Below are 12,614 nucleotides of genomic sequence, written 5' to 3'. Positions count from 1 at the left end.
TAAGACAGAGAACGGTCCAGTCCAAAGTCCTTCTTGCTGTGAGGTAGTGTGGTCTAGTAAGATAGGGTGCTAACCTAGGAATCAAGATGACCTGGGTTATATTCCTAGCCCTGCCACTGAACTATTGTGTGATCTTGCCCATGTCACTTTACCTCTTTGTGCTGCTGTTTCTACTCCCACCCTTTGCTTTGTCTCTTTGCATTGTAAACTCTTTGAGACAAGAACAACAACAACAACTTACTCAGTTTGTACAGCGCCCAGCACAGTGAGGCCCTCACGGCAACCTCTAGGTGCAACTGTAACATAAATAATAATGATAACATTCACGTGGGGAAGTTAGGCTCTGAAGTTTGCAACTTACAGCCATGTTTGGAATATTTTTGTATGTCTTTGTTAGCCATTCCCTTGCATGTTACTTACTGTTGGTGCTGTGATGATCTGCCCTTCTTTACTTGCTGTCAGCTTTCAATCTTCTTTAGGATTAATCAAGATACACAGATGAGCTTCTTATCTTTTATAGGAATTATGTTTATAATAAAGACAATGTTTTGATCTCGACAGACCGTACAAGAAAAGCCAAACAAGATACATGGAGGGAATAATGAGAAGGGGGAGGGCTGAGGGCAGATGGCTGGCCAAACACGTTTTAATTTGTAGTTAGAATTTGAGAGCTTATGTTCATTAGGAGCGACATGTTTTAGATTTCAGATGTTGATGCCTGAGCGCCTGAGCAGCTGGAGGGGAAGTTCACAAGAGGCCTTGGGGCAAACTTACAAAGGTATTTTAGAGCCTAAAATTTCAGATAGGTGCCTGGTTGGGATTTACAGAAGTACCTCAGCATGTTAAGACCTTAACACCTACTGATTTGTGTTTACAACATGAATTAACTGTGGGTCAACTGTTGCCAGTTGACGACTTTTTCACAGTGACTATCGTGTACCCATGGCTTTTGGTAGCAAAGCAGAAAGGTAACTGTCCATTCTACAGGCAGCTCTGGTGCAAGTGACTGGAAATGTGTACTCATTACCGGGCGCAGCCTTACTAGAAAGATAGAGAGGATGGACTCTCTGCTTCAGAGAAGAGCCACATGTGTGATCAAGAGGCTAGAGGGGTGGTTTAGGAAGAAGGAGTCAGGGCTTGCTCTGGCAGAGTGGTGATCCAGCAAAGCACTTAACTTAAAATATGTAAATAGTATGCAAAGAGAACAAAGACTATGTAAGTAGTCCCACGAGTCATGTGTTTAAAGTAAAGTGGATGTTTAAGTGCTTTCTTAGATCAGGGCCATTGCACTCAGCCCCTTGCAGGATTGGGCCCTCAAAGAACTAAATACATAACTCTTGGCTAAAAGGTGACATGGGTGGAGAGCTAAGGGAGGAGATGTAAGTTTCTCTAGTAATCTGAAGGTTGTACATACTAAGGCTGACAAAGAATTATTTAGGGTAGTGCATGGGATATGGGTAGGAGTAAATGGCAGAACTAAGAAAAAGGAAACATTAGATTGAATATCCCATACAACTTCCTTACACTGAAAGCTATTAGCTTGCAGAACAATCTTTCATGGAAGTTATAGAAATGCCAAGTAGTAATTTCCATATCTAGACTGGATAATGTACTAGAAGAATGAATTGTAAGGAAAAAAAATCTATACTGGTAAGGAAATGGGCTGAGTGACCTGATATTCCTGACTGATGGCCAGTAGTCATTAAAGGTTATGCTGTTTCTCCATACAGTCACTGCATTCCCAAAAGAGGATCATTCTTCAAAAGTTCCAAGGCATTAACTCATGCAGGTGAAAGAAACATTCCTATTACAATCCCCTCTCCCCCTAGATTCTTCTACTCATTAGACAATGATGAACATGTCTGTGTGAAGCCAAAAAGTATAAATTCACAAATGAGCCTGCAAAAATAACCAATAACTGTGAAATGCGTAAATCAGTGACGAATTTGTGAAATTCAGCAAAATGAGGTGAACCTTTTACACAGCAGAAAAAAATTGCAAAGTGCTGCGAAGTCTTCAGGATCAAGACAAAATATATTTATAGTCAAGAAATAAATCACTCAAAAGTTTGCTGTCCCTGGTTTATAGAGTTACAAAAGTCAGAACTGCAAAGAGTTTACAACCTCTACTAAAACCCTAACTAAAATTAAGCAGTTGAAGAACAAGAACGTTCCCATTTTCCAGGGAAAATGCACCATAGCCTCCAATATTTGTAATATTTCATGAAATGCAGCAAAGATACATATTGTAGAATTTGAGCAGCACGGCACAAGCCATAGCCCTGTTCTTACTTAGAGGCATACTTATCCTTCATTGTGCATGCTCAGCTCCCATTGACACTCATTGGAGTTCCATGTGCACTGGGGGACAGGTTTTGCCCTTCATTACTAAAGGGACATTTTCCTGAAACACCTTGACCTTTGCTGGCCCTATGTCCCAGTGCTTTATAGTACAACACTTTGGATTACATCATTAACCCTTGCAGTTGCTTTCACACAGAACCCCTGGACCTCTGTTCTCATTCTCAACCCCATCTCCAGGGACATGGAGGGGTTTTACAGTATGGGTGCTCATCCTTGTGTCAATACTGGCATCACTCTGCATACTCTCTAGCAGCCTGGTGTAGAGCGGCAGGTGTGTGTCTGCCTCAGTTTCCTCTTATGGGCTATCAATAGGCTTGAAAGGTGTGACTCAAAACACCCAGGTATTCACCCGCCATACATTACTGTGAAAATCTTTGTTCAAAATATGTCTTGTGTGGTATCATTTAAAAACAAATAACTCGCTGGTCAACAATAGCATGATCTATGCGTAGCACCAAAGTTATGAATTGTGCCTGTATGATACTAGCTAACTAGGATAAATTAACCAGTCTCCTGGCTGCTCTAACCTGCACCAAGGCTTAGGGTAGTACACACCTGACCTACAAATGAGGGAGTGGTTACCATATCACTGACAGTTCTGCACCACACTGGGCCTTGTTTTCCAACTCTAGTACATAACAAGCCTGAGCTACTGAAGTCAGTGGCAAGATTGCAGTTGACTTCAATGGGGCTTTGGATCAACATGCCAACATTTTTAAAGGCTAACAGCTGGTAGAAGGCGGGAGGGCAGAACTTTATGATACCCTTATGGGAATGTAAAAGCGGCAAAGAGTCCTATGGCACCTTATAGACTAACAGACATATTGGAGCATAAAGCTTTCATGGGCGAATACCCACTTCGTCAGATGCATGTGGGTATTCACCCATGAAAGCTTATGCTCCAATACGTCTGTTAGTCTATAAGGTGCCACAGGACTCTCTGCTGCTTTTACAGATCCAGACTAATACGGCTACCCCTCTGATCCTTATGGGAATTGAAGCTCTCACTCATATGTCCATTGGTTGTGTCCTTTGTGTCACTGCAGCGTTAGCCCTGAATTCCTGCTCTCTGTAGGCCTCCCACATAGAGCTGGTCAAAGAACTGATTTTTTAGTTCACTGGCAGTTCCTAACAGTGCGGGGGGGGGGGGGGGGAATCATTTTGGGTCAATTTTTAAAAAAAAATTTAGGTGAATCGAAAAATTGTGTTTCAGCTCACACAAAATTTTTTGCTCAAGCCAAAATGAAATGTTTCACTGTGGGGATGTTTAACAAAAGCAAAGGAGATGAAGATTCACAAAGACAGAGGAGAAGGTAGTAGAGATGTCCTCCTTCTGACCTTTAGCCAGTGGTTAGGACACTCATGTGGGAGACTTCTCTCCCATCCCAGGTGAATGTCCTAACCCTCAGGCTGTTGGCTATTTTAGGGTAGGGCTCTTTCAATCTCTCCTGTTAGAGCTCTTCCACTTTGTATTGGAGCAGAGATTTGAACCTAGGTCTTCCACATCCCAGGTGAATGCTATAACCACTGGACTAACAGTTAATGGGGACGGAATGAGGCCTGGGCATTAGTACCAGCAACATTCTTGTGATGGGCATCTAATCCCTCCTATGAATATAGCCAGAATAACTTAAAAAAGCCATGCGGACATTTGCAAAAGGAAGTGTTTCAGTATCCTCCCCCCCGCCTTTTTTTTGACTGAAACAATTTGCTAAAACCAACATAATTTTTTGTCCAGCTCTGCTGCCATGCACCCTCTGGTTCAACTTTGCAGCTCTCAGTAAAGTTTGTTCCCTGTTTATCATCACAGCCACACACACTCACTCCCCAAATGTTAAGTCAGGGAAAAGTAAAAAAACAAACACGGGCAAGTAATCGAACCCATGGCTCTGTGACTAAAGTCCTTCTGTGACCATTAGACAGGATGCCTGAAAGCACAGAACAGCACGCTGGATTTTCTGTATTTCTGTATTTTGAAACTACTGAGCGAATGGGGATCTGTACCCAAGCTCCATGCTGAAACAGCACAAAACTGACAATGTTCAGCATCCATCTACAGTAGCTTCTCCTCCAAGGCTTTGAAACAAACTGGAAGTGAGTCAAAGATTTCCTACTCTGAATGCAAAGCGCTCATCGGTCGATATAAAAAAAGCTGTTTCCTTGAAATCCCTGACTAAAGCTGGGCTCAGCACTCAGCTTGAGAGAGTGGGGAAAGCTCAGCACAGACATACATGTGCAGAGTACTAGATCTGCATTAAACCTCTTCAAGTACAATACCCACATATGCAGCATGTGTTTGAATGAGAGACACTGGGCGACCAAAGTTGTGCGGTGACAATAATAGGTTGCAAACCACAAAAGTTTCAAAGCACAGCATGTTAATGCACACAAGGGAACTTCTGGTGCGCAGCACAGGGTCCACGTGGACAATTCGTACACATCATGCTGCAGCGCTGTAGATTTAATACTGAGCTTCCCATGCAGCAAGTATGCATGTACATATGCCCTAAGCTTTGCTGGGCCTTAGGTCTCATCTGTAAAAATGGGGGTAACAGCACTTGCCTACCCCAGAGGTATTGAAGGTTATGAGGCCCTCAGATACTGTAGTGTGGGGGCCATGTAAACACTCAAGGTAGATTCTTCATACAGTTTAGAGCTTGGGACTGGGAATCAGGACTCCTGAATTCACATGCTGTCTGTTAATGACATGCTAAGTCACTTTGGGTATGTCCACACTGCAATTAAACATCTGCAGCTGGCCCCATATCACCTGACCTGGGCTCAGGCTGCCGGGCTATCAAACGGTGGTGTAGACATGTGGGCTTGGGCGAAAGCACCAATTTCAATACTACAGTTCTATAGCCCTGCAGCCTGAATCCCAGGAGCCAAAGTCAGCCCACACAGGGCCAGCCGGAGCTGTTTGATGGCAGTGTAGACATACCCTTTGCTGCCTCACTATACCCCCGGGAAGTAGGTAAGTATTAGTAGACTAATTTTATAGATCGCTAAACAGAGAAGCTTTCTTACTCCATGTTTACAAAGAACTGAAATATTTGAATATGGTGGAAAAAATACTCTTATACCAAATCTGTATGTTTGTTGGTGAATATTTTCAGTACCGAATGGCAGGCTTCTTCTAAGAAACCTGTATCAACTATTGTTTCAAAAATAAAACTGAGGGTGGCGCCAGAGGCTGGGGGGCCAGAGTTTACACTGACAAATCAGGGTACCATACTGAAACATCATGATTAGTCATACATACTGTACATTTACATATAGCCTCAATAGTATTTGAACCCAGTACTTTGGGCTTCGGCTTCCCAGCTCCCTGAAATGGTAAATAAAAAAGGCAGCTTCTCTCAGTGAGTTAGGACACCGAGCACTCTTTCGTTACTTGTACTGCACCTGTCTAGTGAAGCATGCATTTTAATTTGGTCTGACACTTGGATATATTTTTAAATCTGATTTTTGCATCCCTTATGTACAACTCAGTTAAGTTTCAAGCTGGGAGATGTGCTGCAGGGTGCTAATTGTAAGGAACAGAGTCAGTTTTTCTATATACACCACAGGTATGCAAAAAATTCTTTGGCAGAAGTTTGGTATAACCTATATGTGGTCCTGTCCAAAGGAAATTCGAGATCAGTAGCAGAGCAGAATAAGAAAGCAATGGCCAGGTGGATGGAGAGGGGACTTCAAATGCAAGATCTGCCAGTTCTTTAACCTTTACCATCATCAATATTTGCCAGAAGGTATATATTTTAATGGCAAGATTTTCAAGGTTACTTCTCTGACCACTGCATACTCATTCAAGCTATCTAAATTTTGTGCATTGCATAGTTAGAGGATTTGGACAGCTCAACTTTGTTATGAAGTGATCTAGAAAGGACTACAGTGCTCATTGACTGCAGTATATGCAGAATAAGATGAGACAGCCAAGGATGGGCTTGGAAAGTTATGCACAGCACTAGGAGACTGGTTTTGGAGTATTCATGTCTTTTCTTCTTCTCCACATCTCCCCAGGCAAAGCAGAGCTTCAGAGCAGCAGGAAGATGCCATAGGAGAGAGAAGGTTCAGCAAGTATTGTTATCATTTACAACTCTCGCCTCCATACATTACCAGTCCTCCACACCCTTTTACTACTATGGGGGCAAATAAAGAGGTATTAAGTTGTGACAGCTACGACAACATCCTGGACAAACCTTATTGAAAAAAGTTTTAAGTACTTTAGGGGGTGATTGAATTAAAAATGCAAATGTGTATAAACTATTGAGGAATAGCATGTAATTCCATGGAGGAAGGAGGCAACAGCCCTCCAGGAACTAAGTACAGTGGGGATTGGTTAGGCAAATTCACTCAGGTTGTAACTCCTCCACAGAGCTACCACCACCTGAAGAGATGCTCATGTATACTGATTCAGACAAAGAAAGGAATTTTGGTTAAATAGCCCGAGTTAAAACTGATGCAGGGCCTTCCTTCTGATCCAGCAAACAGACAGGACCTGTGGTCTAAGGGGGACCCAAACCTGAGGAAAGGGTTGGTAGGACTTTGGTCCACTGAAGCTACATAAAACTAAAGAGCTAGTTCCAAGTGAAAGCTGTTATTTAACTGGTAACCACAGGAACAACCGCTCCTTGTTTGAGTCCGGGGGTGATATCTGGTAAGTTTATTAGTGTGTGTGTACGTTCTTTTATTGTTTTTAATATGTTTTCTCTGTAATATTTTTACCTTAAGAATACATCTGATTGCTTATAAAGAGCTGTGTGGTCACTTAAAACTGTGGGCAATTACACTATGTACCATCTCTGAGGAGAGAAGCAAAGCAGGCCTGCTGAGGCCATCTGTCTTTTGTTGGGGAATAACATGGTGAAAGCAGGAAATATCCTAGTCAGAAGGGAGAGACTGCTGAACATTTGGTCTTAATCTGTGACTTGGTTTGCTCAAGATAAGCAATATTTACCACCACCCTCTTTTAAAGGGGATGCTACGAGGCTTAACTTATCCACACTAGTAAAGCACTTGAGAAAACTTGGATGGAAAGTACTACAGAAGAGCATAGATTATCATCCTAGGAGGAACTATCCGGTCTTGGCTAGAATATTGTAGGAGATGAACTAGATGACCTAAGTGGTCTTTTCCACCTCTAATTTACCTGGAAACTAGAGACAAAGGCATCTTTCTGCTCTAGATTCCCATATCAGTGTTGTTCTTTCATTCATGTGTGAAAGCTACCATCTTGGCAGACATCAGGGATTGAACCGAAGCCCTTTCAAAGGAAAGCCTAAATCTCTACAGCTTGAACTAAAGAGCCGGGCTCTGTAGGTGAGGACTGTAACAGACTCACATCCTCTGTGAATCAGGCCCAGACGGGCATATGTGAGACATACTAACCAGTGGATGACACATGGAACTCCCAAACCATGCATCAACCCCAGGGAAATCCACATAAAAAAATAGATCAGAATATCTAAGTCAAGATACAAGAAGAATTTTGCCTTTGGATTGTTATTTTGGGAACATTTTACAGTCTGCCTTCACATCTGTCCTCTCCCAATAAAACATTCTGCTAAACTTGGCCTTTACACTCTCCCCATTTCTGGGCACTCGAGTAAATGATAGGCAATGAAAATATTACCGGAATTAGAATTTCATATGTTACAGTAGTGGCAAAAGCTGAGTCTTAGCAATTAAACGTAGGAAATTAAAAAGTGCTGTCAACAGTTTCTTTCTCTCTCCCTCTCTCTCTAAAGATTTCATTTCTTCACTATCCTCACTCCTGTTGCTGTAAGGAGGAAAAATGCTGTGGAAGTGATTTCTGTATTAGAAGTGTCAATAGGGTCTGCCAAGCTTTAATCAACTCACCTGTCTGTTAGGTTAGACAGGCATAAACTTTATGAAATAAACACCCGAGTTATTGAGCTTACTGTTAAAATACTGCAAATACCCCCAGTGTGTCGAATGCAGCATTATTTAACTATCACTTTGAATCTAAAATATGCTAATCTACAGAGATGGAAAACTACTGTTGTCAGGCATTTCAGTGTGTGGCTGTGACCTTCATGAATGTGAACTCTTCTGCCTGCTCACTTTTTAAACAATCCTGGAAAAGATTTGAGGAGGAGGGGGCTTGAAGTTCATACTCAGAAGGTTTCTATGTCCACTAATCCAAAACCAGTTGTGGGTAACCTACCAAGCTCTAACCTCTAAGAAAACTGTCAGATCACAACTTGAAACCAACTGATCCCCTTTCTTACCATGATCGCAAAGCTATTATTGCCTCAGAAAGAGGCTGAACTACTGTGGCAGCCTGAGACTACAAATTTACATCCAGCGGAGAACACTGAAACCTGTTAAGAAATTGGGAAGGAATTCACGTCTCTTTGGTTGCCCTGCACAGCCACCTCTGGAGCAGCTGTAGAAGAGATTAACATGCATGAAATGAGAGAAATAGATTTTAGCTTGTGCATGGTCAAGATTTTGAAACATGATGAGTGATTTTGGGTGGCCAATTTCAGACACATTATAGAATCATAGAATATCAGGGTTGGAAGGGACCTCAGGAGATCATCTAGTCCAACCCCCTGCTCAAAGCAGGACCAATCCCCAATTTTTGCCCCAGATCCCTAAATGGCCCCCTCAAGGACTGAACTCACAACCCTGGGTTTAGCAGGCCAATGCTCAAACCACTGAGCTATCCCTCCCCCCAAATCATAGACTTCGCAACCCCAAAATGGATTAGCAATGTGGTTAAAGGGACCTGATTCTCACAAGTCAAGGTGCTCAGAACTTTCTGAATATCAGACCCTTTAAAGTTTCTGTTGGTCACCCAACATTACAAGTCCTTATAGAAAATCTTGGTCATGTATGCACGATAAGATCCAACCTTATTATAGTTCTTGAGGGTTGCCTGCCAAAATGGCGAGATTCTCAGCTGGGGTTTAATACAAACCACTGAAGTCAATGGAAGCGTGTCTATTAATTTAACAGGTTTTGAATCAGGCCCCCAGTATAAATCAGTGTAACCTCATTAAACTCAATGGACATATGCTGGTTTACACCAACTGAGGAGCTGAGCCTTTAGCTCTTTTTACGTGCGTCAGAGTTGAGAGCATTGCAGTAGTCTGGCATGCACAAGCCTGTTTCTAAAGTTTTATTGTTTTTGCCATGATTTTTTTTTCGTATTATGGACTTTCTTACTTTGTCATCATCAAGAACAGTATTGACACGGGAAAGTCAGTTTTTGCTCATCAATCTTCGCTTGAGATTTGAGGGGAATCAGGCCTTTGGAATCATCCAACTGTCTCTGGTAGCAGGCAAGATCAGCAACTATTAGTTATTGCCTTCACAGAGCCATAGGTTCCAAGGCCAGAAGGGACCACTGTGGTCATCTAGTCTGACCTCCTGTATAGCAGAGGCCATAGAAGTTCCTCAAAATAATTCCTAGAACAGATCCTTAGGAAAAGCATCCAATTTGAATTTTAAAATGGCCAGTGACAGAGAATCCACCAGGACCCATGGTAAATTGTTCCAATGGTTAATTACTCTGTTAGAAATGTATGCCTTATTTCTGGTCTGAATTTGTCTGGCTTCAACTTCCAGCCACTGGTTTGTATTATACCTTTCTCTGCTAGATTGAAGAGTACGTACAGACTGTCAGCAAGTCACCCCTTAACCTTCTCTTTGTTAAACTAAATAGATTGCCCTCCTTAAGTCTACCACTAAAAGGCATGTTTTCTAAGCCTTTATTCATTCTCTTCTCTGAATCCGCTCCAATTTATTAACATCCTTCTTGAATTATGGGCACCAGAATTGGACACAGTATTCCAGCAACGACCACACCACGGCCAAATACAGAAATAACATAACCTCTCTACCAGATTCCTCTGTTTATGCATCCACAGATCACATTAGCCCTTTTGGCCACAGCATCACACAGAGAGCTCATGTTCAGCTGACTATCCACTATCACCCCCAACCCTTTTTCAGATTAACCACTTCCCAGGATAGAGTCCCCCATCCTGTAAGTATGGCCTACATTCTTTGTTCATAGTTGTATGCAGTTTGCTGTATTAAAATGCATATTGTTTGTTTGCACCCAGATTACCAAGCTATTGATTGCTCTGTACCCATGACCTGTCCTCTTCATTATTTACAACTCCCCCAATTTTGGGGCCATCTGTAAACTTTATCAGTGATTATTGTATGCTTTCTTCCAGGTCATTGATAAAAATATGAAGATGGCTTAGGGCCAAGAAGTGATTCCTGCAGGGTTGCACTAAAACCACACCTTCTCAGTGATGATTCCCAGTTTACAATTATATTTGGAGATCTGCCAGCCAGGTTTTAATCCATGTAATGTGTGCCATATTAAGTTATACCATTCTAAAAAAATCAAAATGTCATGGGGTACTAAGACAAACGCCTTACAGAAGTCTAAGTATATTACACCTATACTATTACCTTTATCAACCAAGCTGCAAGGGACCAGGTAGTAGGCAGTCTGGCCCAGCAGTCCTGGTTGAGCTGGAGTCAACATGTCAAGGACGGCCACAAGGCAGTAATTAGTGAGCAGGGACTGGAGTAATCACTAGTGCCGGGCTCAGTAAGCAAGAATCAGGCTAGGGTCAGAAGTACCTACCAGGCTGGAATCAGGAGGCAAGAGTTAGAAACAGGTCAGAGATGGAAGATCAGAAAGCAAGGTGTGGTCTGGAATCACAGGAGGCCAGAAGTCTGTATATAGTTTCCCAAACACCTCTGTGGGCCATGCTCCAGGGTAAAACAGTGCACATGGGCCAATCAGCGAGCCACAGGGTGCTCTCACTTTGGAGGTACTCCTTTTGGTGCTTAATCTCCACAGTACTGCTTGGATGAGGCTATGCATGCCTGCTGGTATTGATGTGTGACTGTCAGTTGTCCCAGGCCCTGTAAACCTGGGTTCTAGTCCTACAAATCCTTACAGAAAGATGTATTTGTTTCAAAAAAGATATCAGGTTAGTCTGACAGGATCTATTTTCTATAAACTCACATTGATTGTTATTATATTACCCTCCTTTAATTCTTTATTAATCAAGTCCTGTATCAACCACTCCATTATCTTCCCTGGGATCAGTGTCAGACTGACAGGTCTATCATTACCCAGGTAATCCTGTTTAATCTTTTTAAATATTGGCACATTAGCATTCTTTCAGTCTTTTGGAACTTCCCCAGTGTTCCAAGACTTATTTAATATGGTAGTGAACTATTATTATCCTATTATTAGGATTCTTTTTGTTCCTAATATACTTTAAACTCCTTATTGTCCTTAATTCTGCTGTCCGTTGATTTCTCCTTGTATCCCTTTGCTTCCTTTATCAATTTTCTACAATCCCTATCTTCTGATTTATATTCGTTGTTATCAACTACCCCTTTCTTCCATTTGTTATATTGTATTTTTTTTTATATACAACAGCCTTCACTTCCCCTCTAAACCACATCAGCTTTTTAACCAATATGGCCTTCTTCCTCAATTGTGAGATTGCAGCTTTTTGGGCATCTAGTAAAGTATTCTCAATCATCATCAGGATCCTAGAAATCCATTTGCCATGGAAAAACTTGGAAAAACACAGAATTTAAGGTTTTTAAACAGAGAATCTTTGGTTTTTACATTTTGTGAAAAATAAAAACATAGTAACTATTAATTATTAATTGTTAATAGTTAACATTAATTATTAACTAAATTTTACTGAAAGTACCCAGTGTCACTTATTCAATGTGTGCAACCTCCCCCTCTTGTGGTTGATTTTTGAATGCACTTTACATTTACAGTGGAACCCTATTTATTCTATCTAATTGCGACCAGGGCCAGATTGAATAATCAAAAATTGGGATAATTAGGAGAATTGGCAAAAAGCTTTCCATCCCTTATTTTAAGATGGGGCGGGAGGAAACTTGGGAGGTCAGTTGCCCGGAAATGACAGACTAAGCCCTAGCTACTCGGGGCTGCCAAAGGTCCAGCCACTGTCAGCCCCGGGCAGCTGGTGGTTTGGTTAATGCAAAGAGCTGGATAACGGAGGCTCGGATAAATGAGGTTCTACTGTATACCACTGTGTTCAACTGATACTTTTGTATGTTGTGGCTAGGGAAGCTAAAATCAGCATTTCATTTTAATTGCAGAAAAGTGCAGATTTTTGTTTTTTTATCAGAGAATTTTTTATAATGGAAAACTAGTATCCCTGATTATTGGTCACATTTTTCTGATTAAATTCTTTCTCCTAG

At 41.7% G+C, this 12,614-nt stretch overlaps 1 protein-coding gene across 1 annotated transcript in view; it reads right to left on the bottom strand.

The window, feature by feature from the left end:
* The window catches only part of TMEM132D (transmembrane protein 132D), a 385,997-nt gene that overhangs the window by 169,969 nt on the left and 203,414 nt on the right, over positions 1-12,614 (bottom strand). The gene's annotated exons all lie outside the window — the stretch shown is intronic.

This window comes from Lepidochelys kempii, chromosome 15 (assembly GCF_965140285.1).
Source record: "Lepidochelys kempii isolate rLepKem1 chromosome 15, rLepKem1.hap1, whole genome shotgun sequence".
Classification (NCBI taxonomy): domain Eukaryota; kingdom Metazoa; phylum Chordata; order Testudines; family Cheloniidae; genus Lepidochelys; species Lepidochelys kempii.
This window is presented reverse-complemented; position numbering and strand designations above follow the sequence as displayed.